The sequence below is a fragment of the Peromyscus californicus genome, unplaced genomic scaffold (assembly GCF_007827085.1).
Source record: "Peromyscus californicus insignis strain IS unplaced genomic scaffold, ASM782708v3 Scaffold_18__1_contigs__length_77618521, whole genome shotgun sequence".
Taxonomy (NCBI): Eukaryota; Metazoa; Chordata; class Mammalia; order Rodentia; family Cricetidae; genus Peromyscus; species Peromyscus californicus.
The window spans coordinates 12096812-12111700 of NW_026294480.1; positions in this window are offsets into that span (position 1 = coordinate 12096812).

Consider the following 14889-nt stretch of genomic DNA (forward strand, 5'->3'; position numbering starts at 1 on the left):
GGTCCATGGTGTGGGCTGGTTGGACCCAATAACTAAGGTCTCCAGACCTTCATAGTAGTCTCTCAAGGCAGCCTAGCATCCTCCTCCCAGGGAGGCAGAGCTTCCAACTGATTGGCCTTCTTAGAGTACCTCAGAGCACGTGGTGAAAGCTGCATTGCCTTTCTTTTATAACCATCCTGGAAGTCACACTGCATCACTTCCTCAACAACATATGTATTTTCACCATAACCTCAAGTCTGTCCAGATATGAGGGAAAAATGAGCTGCTCTTTTTGATGAGAAGGTATATTTGTCCATTTCCATGGCTGTTACAACATGCCTGTGGCTGAGCAATTTATAAAGAAAAGAGACTTATTTATCTCAGTTTGGGACTCCAAATGTCCAAAGTAAGGTGGTCTTCTCTCAAGCCTCAAGTGAAGGCTTCATGATAGATGACATCACAGCATCAGAAGCCTATGTGAGAGCAATCACTTGGTGTGATAGAAAGCTCCTTTTGTAACATACCTTCATGGCAGCCATGGATTTGCATGATCTACATCAATCTCTCTGAGGGCAATGGCCAAGTTACCTAATCACTACCTGCTAGCCCTTTTTGTCAGGATTCTACTACCTCAATACTGCCACACTGAGGTCCACACACCCAGTATATGAACCCTTGGGGACAAACCACCTTGAAGCGACGGAAGACAGAAAAGCAGCACCACAGGACAGCACTGGGGTGGGAGCTGTTTTGTGGCCGTCCCTGAAAATCTGCCATGTGAGTGAAACAAAGGGAGTAGATTGGAAATCATAATTGATTAGCCTTAATATCAATGGGTTGCACATACATCCAAAAAGGCCATGAAAGTTGGACGGAGATTTCTTAAGAAGATTCCATCAGGAGGGGGAGAAGGATGAGAGAGGGCAGTAGAACTCACTAAAATCTTTGAAGGAAAGCTAACTGTCCAGCATTCTAGCCTTCACAGGGTTCCTTTGCAAAAAGTGTATTTGATATGTACAAGCATTTGTCTACCTATGTACGATAAATGTTTGGCTGCATGTATTTACATACATCACATGCATGCCTGGTGCCAGCCATAAACCAGAGAGGGTGCCAGACACCACAGAGCTGGAATTTCAGATGGCTGTAAAGCTGCTAGGCAGAGCAGTGAGTCCTCTAAACTACTGAGCAGGCTCTCCAGCCCCTTCGTGGGGTTCTTCGTGCAAGCTCCGTGGAGGAGGCAGAGCAAGAGCCACAGAGGTTCTGTTGGAGCTGACCTACAGTGCGTGTGCCTGTCAAGCGCAGACAGAGAGACTCACATCTCCAGCGGTGCCGCCAGCACACGAGAGCTCTTTGGGGGCTGGGTGTGTGACTCTGTGAGGATGAGAATGAAGAGAGAATTAGCAGATGTGACAGGGTGAGAAGGACAGGGTGGGATGATCTGAGGAGGCTCAGGACCGAGGCTGCCGTGAACGGCTTTGACTTCCTGGCACAGAGTGGTTATCACAAGAGTCACATTCCACTGAGCATGTGATCTGCTTACGTCGTGTTTGTTAGTCGTGTTTGTTAGGAAGACATGGATTTCTGTCATGTCGCCTGCGCACATCTCCTCCCTCTTTCTTCTGGTAACAGACTGGCCTGTCTACTTTTAGAACTCTTCATCTCTTATCCGGGGCTGTTAAACACAGGACTGGTGATACTCTGGCTCTAGAGTCGAGATCCAGACTGGCTTTATACAATAATGTATGCAGCGATTGGTCCTGACTGGTGTGTGTGTGTGTGTGTGTGTGTGTGTGTATGTGCACCGTGAGTATGATCATGGCAAATGCACACATATGTATGTGTGTTGTTTGATACACTGAAAGAAAGTCCCTTTTAGTCTAAGATTGTGTTGATAAGGATCACATGATTGAGAGGGAACTGGTAGTCAGACAGACAGACACTGACAGAAAGAAACAGCGACTGAGATAGACGGCAGAGCATCACGTGACTTACAGGGAACAGATACGTTTGGAGCCAGGCTACCCCTTGAATTTCTCAGTTCGTTGAGTCAATGAATTCTCCTTTTGAACTGTGATTCCAAGTAGGATTTTGTCACTTGTGACTCTGAGGTCCTGACTACATGTTATCATTATGTGAGCAACACTCCACAATGCTGCTTTTGTCTCGTCTCCTGGGCAGAAGTGCTCAGAGAGATGGTGGTCCAGGCTTGGAGAGCCCCATCCATGTTCTGGAGTTTAGCCTGGGAAGAAAGGGCAATAGGAAGCTGCTAGGATTTATGTAACTCGGGAGTTTACACTTGGCCTCCAGGGATGAAGTGACATTGACAAATTCTTCCCATTACTAGCAAGATGTTGGGGTGCTGGAACCATAGAGCAAGGGTTAGAGATGGCCGGGGAAGACCTGAGAATACAAGGGTCCCTAAAAATGGAAACTTCAATTTTATCCCGAGTGGATTCATGGTCTCATACTCATAGCTACTGGTTTTAATATGTTTAAGCTTTGGTGTTCTGAGATCTCACCCTTGCATTTGAACACGATGTCCAGGGTGTGAGCTGGAACCTGGCTCCTCCCAGCTTGCAGGATGACTATCCATCAGCTGTATATTCCGGGCTTGCCATTCTGATGAAGACATGTCTCAGGATTTCTGGGCCATTTTGCCGTGTAGATTGCTTTCAAGAATTCTGCCTTCCCTTTCTTCCCTGTGAATTATTACCTTTCATTATATTTGAAGGCACTTATCTCTGAGGAAGGCATGTGCATTTTGTCTCTTGTATTTATTTGCTGGCTTATTTTAATTTAAGATAATTATTCGATTTTACTGCTGAGGCTGTGGATATAAGTCATCATCAATGGCTTCTTTGAGACAATTACCCGATACATACACTTAAATGTACTTTAAAAATTTAAAGACTGCTGTATATTTATACATGATGTTTAATCATTTAATGTGAAATAACAATACCTATGACTCTTAAAGCATTTTGTTTTAAAAACTCATAAAACCATAACTCTTGAACTTTTCATCTCTATAATTTCCACCATCTTAACTAAATTATTAAGGTATTTCTATTCATATTTCTAATCTGTTTCTGACCTGATAGGTTTACTCATCCTTTTAGGTGACCTGGTGACCCCCTGCTTCCAGGAGATCACCTTATTATGCCACCTGATCTACATGCAATCCAGAACTCCTGAACTCAACGGATCCTCCTGCCTCAGCACCCCAAGTAGCTGGGACTACAGGCATGCACCACCGCCCCACCCAGCTTCCTTTCTTATATCTAAGCGATGTGCTCTTTCTACACTTTATCGTGTTAGACATTATCTCCTGACTTCCTGCTGCAGAAGATGAGCCTGTGGCCCTGCTTCTCTTCCCTCCTGTGTTTTTATCTTCACTCATCCTGCCAAGATAACGTGTCACAAGGTTTTTAACCTTCTTCTGACTGATGTCAGTATCGCTCACCACTGAGTCGAGGAGTGTAATGGAATGTTTCCCTCCTCAGACAGCTATTTGTTCTTCCTGAGGCTGGGGACAAAGGGGGGGGGGGGGCGTCACTGTCTCATTTTGTTCCCTGGCTAGGTTTTCTCTGTGCCCACATATAGCTTCCCGCCCCCCAAATATGACAGTTGCTCTAGCAAGTGCCCAGAATATTATTTTCCAAGTACTCACATGCAAATTAGTAATAATAAGTAACCAACTCGGTGTTTCTCTCTGGGCGCCCCCTTTTTAGAAGTATCTGGTTCCCTGTCTCAGTCTGGGTTGATGGCTTTTACAGGAGTCTGGCTGTGGCATTATAAGTTCCTGTGTCTTTCTTTCCATTACCTAGGTCTGCCTGGCATCAGTCTTCATATAGTAAGATAGCCAAAGAGCCTTGCTAACTATCAACTCTAGCAAAAGGCATGTTCTCACTGTAAATAAATGCCCATGTTCCATCTCCATGGTGGATCCCAATTGATGTGGCTCATTGGTCTTTTATTGACCAAAGAGATGGCCCCATGTGTTTGGTATTTTATTTGGGAAGACATATATTCAGGGAGGCATCACTGTTCTCTAAGAGGGGCCAGACAGGCTAACCGTACATTTCTACTGCAAGGCTGAATCAAGAAAAGACAGGTGGAGTAGCAGAACCTTGGGAGCCAGAGGATCAGGGTTCTTTCTAGGAAGTAGTTGCTTTACTTAGGAAAATTGATTGGTATTACTTTATTTTGGTGTCTATTCCTTTCAATGCTAAGAACTAAATTGGATTTCACAGTTTCCCCTATTCTGACAAAATCTTGGGTTAAAGGCTAGGAATGGCTCAGTGGTTAAGAGTACTTGCTGCTTGCTCTTCCAGAGGACCTGACTTCGGTTCCCAGAACCTACGTTAGGTGGCTTACAAGCATCTGTAACTTTAGCTCCAGAGGAGCCAGTGCCTCTGGCCTCCAAGAGCTCCTGCGCTCATGTGTGCATACCCACACTCAGAGCACATACCTCCACATAATTAAAAATAATAAAAATAAATATTTTTAAAAAGCTGTAATTATAAAGGATGATCTGGCTTGGACATAGTTCACCAAATAATAAAAGAAAATAAATGTGTTATAACTCAAAAGTCAGCAGTCCAAAGCAATAGTTCCATTAGTTAAGCTTTTACTATGGATGCATCAGGCATTGTTGAATGCTTATTTGGATTATCACATCTTCAATTTCCAGGAACTCTCTCATGTTCTCTGGATGATCCACTTCATCCACGTACCTCAGTTTCATCCGTACCATGGGCTTGTAAACCTCCCTGCTGCACAAAGATTAAATGAGTGGTCCTTGGGAGGTGTGGAAGTGTGCAAGAAATAGAATTGACAACCAGCAAACTTGATCAAGATCGTTATTTGTTGCCCTTCTTGGTTTTCTCCACAGTAGGAGCTTTAAGAGGAAGAGTGTTCCCTCTGCTCAGTGTCCCCTCTGCACCTGCCATCCCCCTGTGTGAGTCACTCTCTTCATCACTGAAACAAACAAAACAAACAAACAAACACCCTGACAGGCCAATGTTAGGGGAGGGAGGATTTGGTTTGACCTGCGGTTTTGAGAGATTTCAATCCATTGTGACAGGAAGGGATGGAAGCAAGCTCAGTTAGTGTCACCAAGAGTGTGAAGTAGTTGGTTATAGCCTGGCAGCCAAGAGGAAAATAGAGGCTAGACCAGAAGGAGGAATGGGCTGTACCGTTCAAAGGCCCACCCCAGTGATCCAACTCCACCAGTGAGGTCACAGTCCCTTTGGGACTTGGGTTTTCCAACCTTCCAGAACAATGTCATCATCTGGCGACAGTGTTCAAACACATGAGCCTGAAGAGATCACTTCAGACTCAAGCCATACTACTCAATCAAAAAATGGATTGTCATTTTTTTTGTCTACTTGGATTCCTTCTTTTTAAGTTGCTCTTTAGGTTAGAAAAAGATAACAAATGTACTCAGGCAATCTTCCACTGTTAACCATTATCTACCAGGTTTTAGCTTTTAGTAATGATTTTTTTCTTTCCTCATTATTTTGTGTGATTCCTGTCTTTTCTAGACAGCTCATGATGAACTGTGTGATCTTTCTCCTCATTGCCGGTAAAGAATTAATAGTCATATATAAAATATTTGACATGGAAACTAGAACACAGGAAAGACCGAATGGCCATTTGTGGTATTCCTTCCATCTTCTTTATCTTACTTAGTGCATCTCATGGTTTCTGTCCCCTGAGGCTTCGTATGAATTGGTTAAGGTGTGAGAAACAGTGCATCTCTCCTCGCATGCGAAGACAGACATGGGGCAACAAGTATAAACCCACTATGGCAGCTTTTGGGCAGAGGTAGCCAGCTGGGCTGGGTTGGGAATATTATTTCAAGGTGTGTTACTTTTGTTTCTGTTGCATTTGTTTAACTCTGTGAAGCTGTGTTACTGTGCCTGCCTAAACACCTGATGGTCTAATAAAGAACTGAACGGCTAATAGCAAGGCAGAAGAAAGGATAAATAGGCAGGGTTGGCAGGCAGAGACAATAAATAGGAGGAGAAATCTGGGGAGAGGAGAGATCAAGGAGAGAGAGAGAGAGAGAGGGAGGGAGGGAGGGAGGGAGGGAGGGAGGGAGAGGATGCTAGGGGCCAGCCACCCAGCCACAGAGTAAGAGTAAAATTTACAGAAGTAAGAGAACGGTAAACACCCAGAGGCATAAGGGTGACAGGATAATTTAAAGTTAAGAAAAGCTGGCAAGAAACAAGCCAAGCTATAAGCCTCCATGTGTGATTTATTTGGGAGCTGGGTGGCAGGCCCCCCCAAAAGAGTGAAAACAACAAACAACAGGGCTGTGTAGAAGGCTTCCAATTACATAGTACAACACCAAGCCATGGCTGAAGGCAGCACAAAGGTGAATAAACCGAGGGATTCTTTTGATGTGTTACAACTAGATCATACAATGATCTGCTAACTTCCAAAAGTGAGCTCCTAGGAGCACCTGCCATTGGCTCATTCATTCATCTACTCACTGATTCTACAAGTACTTATTTATTAATGATGGTAATATTTGAAGAGGTGAAGCACCTCTGTGATTAAGACAGTGGAAGGCTCTTTCTACAAATGTCCCATTGCATTGGTGTGGGATAAGACAGTTTTACAATTTGAATTCCAGCACCCCTAAGTGAAGTATTGTTGGCACACAGCTGTGCTCACTTATGTATAAATCATCTCCACTTATGTTGGTGCCACAGTCCCAGAGATCAGTGACTGACACAGAGAGAGTGTGGCCTGCAAAGCCTCAGATGCTGACTACCTGGCCCTTTAAAGAAAGTGCACTGCCACATTCTAGAACTGAAAGCATGAATGATAGCCCATTTCACAAGCTATCTCAATAATGCATCAAATCCCAACTACTATTGGATTCAAAGGAGTTTCTATGATAGAGCAATTTCCTTAGAAGACACTGTGCTAAAACAATAATTAAAAATCAGACTAGTCATAGAAATTTTATAAAGTTTGGAAAAAAATACTCAAAGATGTGCAAAGGAAAATAAAAATAGCCTTTAATGCTTTTACTCACACATACCACATTTTTTTTCTATGAAATGTGCTACAATTGGAGTAGGGCTTGAACACATCCATAAGGGTTACCTCAAGTTAGTCACTACAAAAGAGTAATGGTGTGCAGTGGAGTACAGTGGGAGAGAGCTCACTTAGCATATGTGACATTCTGGGTTCCATCTTCAACAACAACAACTACACACACATACATACCTCACATGGCATGTTGACTTCCGTTCTTCAACTTTCCATGTTGTCTTGTGTTCTCTTACACATGTCTTTGCCATTATGCCATCTTCTACAAAGCTCCTGCTGCAGTTAATATACACTATGAACTTTCTGTCTCCAAACCCCACAAACCAAATACATCTATTTCTTTATAGTGTGAAGAGGCCCAGGGTATTTGCTATAGCGATGGAAAACAAACCAGTGTTCTCTACAGATGCCACTGCCGTTTTAGTTGCAACTGATAGAAAATGTGTTGTAAACACAGTTTATACTGAAGAAACCAGGGAGGCGAAGGACTTGGGACTTCATCTATCTGCAGACACAACAGGACTGCTGCTTCAGCTGTGGCTGAATCCAGGAGCTCGGTATATCTGGGTCTTTCTCCATCTCTTAGATTTGATTCTCCACACTCATTCCATTATCAGGAAGACGCTTCCCTAGAGAGAAAGAGATGTGTCTTCCTCAATGGAAACAAAGAAAACGAGTCTCTCCAGTGCGTCTTAGTCTGTTGAGGCTATTATGATAGGACAAAGTAGACAAGGACATTTATAAGCAATGGAATGCGTTGCTCACACATCTGGAGGCAAGCCCAAAGTCAGAGTGTCAGCAACTTTGATGTCTGATAAAATCTCACTCCTTGCTTCATAGATGGCGCCCTTCTGCTATGTGTCACATGACAGAATGCGCTGAGAGGTTATCTATCTATTTTATAAGGTTAGATCCCATCTATGCATACAGATCCCTCCTGGAGGCCCCAACTCTTAATACAATTGCACTGAAGATTAAGCGTTGATTTAGGAATGAGGCTCACTGGTGTTTAGCCCACAGCACTGTGCCATTCATTTGGAGATGGAATTTCATTCCCACCTGGCACTTTTCTTTGAAATCTATATGTATTTAAACCAAATATCTGAAGAAATTTTCATCTCAGAGTTATAGTTGTTAGATCAAACAAGGACTGAGAAATCATGTTCTATCTATCTATCTATCTATCTATCTATCTATCTATCTATCTATCTATCTATCATCTGTCTATCAAGAAACTAAGGTTCAGGAAGGATAATGACTTTTCAATTGTCATTCAAGTAGCTGGTTGAACAAGATTCTAGGCTGCGATCTCCTACCACCACTGTCTACCGTCTGTCTCTTAAACATCAACCCTAGAACTTCTTTGTCCTGCCAGCAAGGCAGTCAATGAATAGAGTGTGTCAACCCAAGGGGTCTCCCCAAATAAGAGAGAAGTCTAGTCTCTTTCCAGCTCCTAGATCTGCTTTGGAAATGGGTGGGGTGGCCAGACAACCACAACAGCTGTGCTTGCCTGTTCCCCTTTGACTAGATACTAGAACTATGGTTTGGGTTTCATCAGTGCTTGAGTCCAGTACAGTCTCTTCAGGACGCTGAAGTTTGTGGCTCTCCAAATGGTTTTATTTGTCAGAGCATTTAGCTGGACTCTCTTTTCATTTGGCTGTTTCGCGCGCGCGCGGTCAGACGCCTGTTATCCCTGCCATCTTCATGTAGTTCCCAGGCACGAAAGAGGAAGTGTCATCCACTGGGAGGTGACATTGCTGACAGGGATGTCTGAGGACTGAGCCTGCTGGCAGAGGGAGGGAAGGGACACATCCACATCTGTAGTGTGGGTGTTTAGTAAGGAAGACAGTGAACACAGAACTTCATGGGAAGAAGTGCTCGTGGCGGGGGGTGGGGGGGGTGGGGGGGAGGGAGGGTAGGGGGAGGGGGGGTGGGGGGGAAGGCCACCAGCTGTCATGCAGGAGACCCAAGTTAACACTTCTCTGTTCCTGCTCTCTGGAGCAGAATTTGGACACGTACCTGGGAAGATACGAAGTGTGACTAGGTCATAGGATGACCTGAGGGGAGGTGGAGACGGGGTGGAGAATTGTTGGTCCAGAAAGGACATCTGAGACTGGGGAGACTGAGGGAGTCCACTGGGAAGGTACACAGTCAGGGGCGGCCAAGACCAGGACCAAAGTTCAGAGACAGCAAGTCAGCAGGTGTTAGGAATTTGAGGAAGAGCAGAGAAATCTAATTTCATAAAAACAGCAATTAAAAAAAAAAAAAGGAAATCCTATGTTCTGTTCTGGACTGCCTTAAAGTCACAAAGTGCTCCACCCACCACCCCCACATTTTCCAATTCCTCTTGGAGATCCAAGCAGACTCTCCCCACTACACACACACACTAGCCAGCTCTTAAGCTCTCCCTGCTAGCAACATCTGGACTAAGAACCAAGGCGTATTGGTGCTAAGGTACAAATGACTAAAATGGCAGTGTGGTAACTTATCTGACTCAAAACACATTTTACAATTATCGTGCTGTTAGCCATCACTATCCGTTTTAAATTCCAAACCGCATTTTGAATTGTGGCGTGAGAGCCCTACTGGGAAAGGAGAAAGGCCCCTATCACAGTAGCTACCCATCACCTGCTAGGCAGCTCTGCCTTGCTACTGTTCCTGCCCTCTCATTCCCTGTCTCCAGGGCTCTCCTGCTTTTTCAGCCTCCACAGGCTTCATGCCTTGACTTTCCTGTTTCTGCCTCTTCCCACTGGCTCTTGGCTTCACAGCATTTGTTTACCTCTAAGCTGTGACACTGGATTTAAGGTGTCATCTGGACGTGGACTGGCACATTGCTGGATGCTCCAGGCTTCTCCTAGTTAATGCTCATCTAAGAAAGAAAGAAAGAAAGAAAGAAAGAAAGAAAGAAAGAAAGAAAGAAAGAAAGAAAGAAAGAAAGAAAGAAAGAAAGAAAGAAAAAGAAAGAAAGGAAGGAAGAAAACAAACCACGTGTGGCTTTTGGAGATTGTCAAGTTCCTGAAAGGGATTTACACTTTTTGGGAATGCTTTCCATGTGGCCTTGGAAGCAGGGTTCAAGTCCTAGACTGTTCTTGCTAGCTGGATGCCCTAGGGCATAATACAGTGACTCCTCTGTCTGTCTGTTCTCTGTTAGTGGGAATAATGGTAGTGCCCATCTAAACGGAGGTTGTACCGTTAAAGAGGTGACATTCCTAGAGGCTGGCTCATACAAGAGCCAGGTTACTTTCTGGGAGCATCATTACCTCTCGACTTACACACTGGTGTTTAGTGTAAACACACTGACCCTAACTGACTTTGGTATAGAAGGTTTTGTAGTTATTAAGGAACTTCATGTAAATATGAAATACCATGATGAGACAGCGCAGAATGTGAGGAGAAAAAGAAGAGTTTCTTAAATTCTCAAAAGCAGGAATATCAACAGTGAAGGCACTTTGTAAAGTCAGTGAATTGTCCAAAGCCAAAGGCCTGCACTGACATTCTCCAAAGAAATCACACACACACACTCAATAAGCACATGGTCAATACATGATTAGAGAAACCGCAGTTCCAAACACAAGGAAGTATCACTTCACATTTGATAGGTTGACTATCATCAAGAAAATAATAGTAAATGCAAGGGGAGGGTACAGCTCAGAAGCACATTTGCCTATTAAGCTCAAAGCCCCTGGGGTGGCTCCATACTGAAATGATGATGATGATGATGATGATGATGATGATAAGTGTAGGAAAGGATAAACAGCAATTAGAACCTTTATCTAATGCTGGTGGAAGTATTTTCCACTATGGAACACTATATGGTGATTTCTCAAGAATTTCTGCATAGAAATATCATATTTTCTAGTAATCTCATTCTGGGGCTGTGAAAACACAGACTCAGAGAAGTGTGTGTTCACCCCTGTTCAGCGGAGTGTTCTGTACAACAGCCAAAGAGTGTCCATCGATGATGGATTATGAATGAACAAGATGTGGCATTTGCATAGAATATAATCCATCTCTAAAAGGGAAGTCCTCAGATATACCACCATGTGGATGTAGTTAGGAGATATGCTAAAAAGGAGAATCCAGTCACAAAAGAACAGATTCTGTGTGTGATTCTACTTCCATGAAGGACCTACAACAGTCAAATTCATCAAGACAGAAAATACAGTGGTGATTGCTAGGAGCTGGAATGGGGGGGGAGACAATGGAAAGTCAGTGTTCAGTGGGTGTCAATTTTCCAATGTGATAAGATGAAAAAAATTCTGGAAGGAGATGTTTGGTGATGGTTGCATCTCAGTGTGAATGTTATGTTTTATTTTCTGAGACAGGGTCTCACTCTGTAGCCTTGGCTGGACTGGAACTTGCTCTGTCCACCAGGCTGGCTTTGAACTCAGAAATCTGGCTGCCTCTCCCTCCTGAAGGCTGGGATGAAGGTTTGCACCACCCTTGGCTAAGTGAATGTTCTGAATGCCAGTGAACTGTATACCTACAGGCAGTCAAACAAATACTTTTTAAGTCTCTTATTACATGTGTTTGCTTATTTTGAGTGTATTCTTGCACATGCATATTTGTGCACAAGTGTACCATAGAACACTGTGTGGAAGTCAGAGGACAGCTTGCAGGAGTAGGTTCTCTCCTACCACTTGGGTCCCAGGGATGGAGCTTAGATCATAGGCGTGGCAGCAAACATGTTTAGCTGCTGAGCCATCTTGCCAGCCCATTAAAATAATACATTTTATGTTTGCATGTTTAGCCATGCCCACAAAGACAATGATTAGGGCTGAGACAGTGGGAAGTGAGGATCTCCACTATTTCTTGGTTGGAAACCTGATAGTGCCTTCACTCTTCCATTCACTCAAGGAATTTTTTTCCTGAATACTGAGGAAGTCCATTCTCAGTACGCAAATTTGAACAATGGACCCAGCATCTCCCTTTGCAAATTTCCTATTAGAGGAAGATCTTTAAGTGGAAGCCAGTCTGTAACCAAATACAATGAGTTCACATGTTGGTGAGTTCAAAGGTGAAAGCATAGCCAAGAAGAGTAGAGAATGACTTACCACTGGAACACGTCCGGGGAGCATGGAAGCCATTTCCAAAGTAATGCCCTCCTTCAACAAATCAGGTGTGGGGCTTTTTATTTCAGGAGCCTTTATGTAGGAAATATGTACATTCCATATAATATATGTAAAACATTCAGCAGTGGGCACATTCCTGAGCATGCTCAGTAGTTCGGAATACCTATGTGAACCTTTTAAGTTCACTACTTAAGAAATGATAATAGCCATATTCAGGGGCATGCCTGATTCAAGGCCAAGGAAGGCCACATGATTGAAAGGCTAAATGGACAGGGATGCCTCTGTGTATTGACAACTTACCTTATAAAGTTTAACTAAAAATAAAAGAAAGGGCGCTTGGAAGGTGTGCTAACGTAGGAGCTGGTTCTTAAAGATACGTCTCACTTAGCGGCTAATAAGTCTATCACGGAAACTTTCAGTAGAAATGATCTGTAATGATTACAGGAACAAAGTGCCCCAGGTTTCACTGCTCGCATGATCAGTGTCACCTTGGTCTAGCCTGATGCTGGCCCATATATGAATAAGTAACCCTAAGGATAATGCACGGTTTGACATAGCAATGGAAAAGTACATTTGGTAACGTCTTCAATGGTTCTGGACATTCACATTCCATTTTCAGAGTTCAAATGGTCATGAAAACAAAAATTCCAATGAGATAGTTGTTGGGAACTTCAACAGTCCAGGTTCTCAATCTTGCTCTCTCCTCTCCTCCCTCCCCCTCCCCCCCCCAGAGAGGGTTTCTCTGTGTAGTTTTGGTGCCTGTCCTGGATCTCGCTCTGTAGACCAGGCTGGACTCGAACTCACAGAGATCTGCCTGGCTTTGCCTCCCGAGTGCTGTGGCCCACAGAGCCACCTGGCTCCTCCCACTTCTTATTTGGGCCCAATCAATCATGCAGCTGACCTGCACAGCCTCTCTCTGGTCATTCCTTCTGACCCCTCCAGGGTCATGGTTAGGGCCCCTGAGCATAGTTCTCGGTACCATCTCTGCTTGTGGGCATTCTCCGGTGGACATTTTGATGACTGGATGTGTAAGAGGATCTGAGTAGAGGCTGTTGATGTGACGTTTTTGCTGAGCTAAATCTTTAGCCTCAGCATGCACATTCCTAAATACTCAAGTTCTGAGCTCAGCGCTAGGAATTCTTGACCAATGTTCTGTCCTACAAGAGTGCACCATCTCTTTTAAAACAAACAAACAACCAACTCCAAAAGCAGCCAACCTCGTTGTTGTTAAGGCATGGTAAATCACACAAGGGTAGACCAGAAAGCCAATCAGACATCTATATGTGCATTAGTTTTAATGAGTGTTAATACGGTGTTTATATGTGAAACATCATGCTAAGGGGCTTGCACACATTCAATTCCCATGAAAAAGAAAACCTTGTAAAACAGTCTTTTGGGCCCCATTTTATAGGCAAGGAAACTGATGTACAAAACAAGTTAATTTATGGTAGACCATACAGTTGGTGTTCTGGCAAGCCTGGTGGTCTGGCTCAGGGTTCAGGTCTGTAAGCACTGCCCTATGAGACCTCCCACTCAGCTTGGGGAACACAAAGGAACTTTAGAGGCAACCATGAAATCTTAAATGTGGATTAACTGAAGGGATTTTAGGCCAGTCTAAACAGGAGTGTTCATAAATATTATTTTGTGGGAGGAGGGGAGGGAGACTGGGTGGCTAATTTGTTTTGTAGTTGAGGGACTCCAGTAAATTTTATTATACCACAAGAAATTGGACTTGGTTCTTTCAGTTTCTAGAACAAGCAATTTGTTCTGGTCACTGCTCAAAACCTTGTTTAGGTTAAACAGTCATGCATTTTGTGTGAGTAGTGTGCCCCTATACACGCAAGGGATAGTTTAGGACTGCAGAAAACCACCCTCCTCAATGTTAAATACCTGAGTTGGAGAAGAGAGTCTTTCTTTCTTTTTCCTTTTCTAAACACACAGCAAACTTGGGGACATTTTTATTGCCTTCTGTGAATCCTATGCTGAAAAAATGTTTGAGTGACTGAGGTCAGACCTTATTTTGAATTCTGCACCAGCACTTGATGGACCTCAGTAAGCCGGGATAACACTAGCAATCTCATGAGCAAGAGTGAGGATTAGTAAAATACATTAAGAGGCAAAATGCACACACACCCAGAGCACATGTCCGGGGCCAGCTCTCCTAATTGCCTGGCGTTGTGTCCTTGGCTGTTGGTCTGACAGGGACTTCACAGGAGGCGTGACTAAAGCTAAGGACCTCTGATCCTCTGATCCTTTGTTCTGAGGCTCAGAAAGGCTTGCGATGTTTCAATAGCTTGTTGACATTGCCCCAAGGCTATTGAACTCAAATAAAATTCCAGACTGTTTCCACATCTTTCTTTAGTTATGGGGCTTGTTTTCCCAGAGGCTGCCAGAATATTCCACATGCAAATCTGTTTGTATCTGGCATCCATTTACGCTCGAGAAAAAGGAAGTGCTCATCGGGATTTTAATTTTCTTCCCTTTTTCTTCTGGGGGGAAAAACAACAACAACAACAGAACGAGGGGTCCATCAAATTAGGAAATGAGGGGGCAAAAGAATCACGTGTCTTTGGGGGGGGTCATTTACTTCTCTCCTGTTAGCTGTTTGCATTTTTTTAAACTTTTAAGAAATTATTTTATAGAACCACTTTCCGTCAAGAATGCACTTGTTCCGTCCCTAAACAGTTCCAAGTACACACTAGCCGGTACTGCTGACCCATGGTGAAAGGAGAGGAGCAGGTCCCGGGGCAGGCAGATGTCTCTGGAT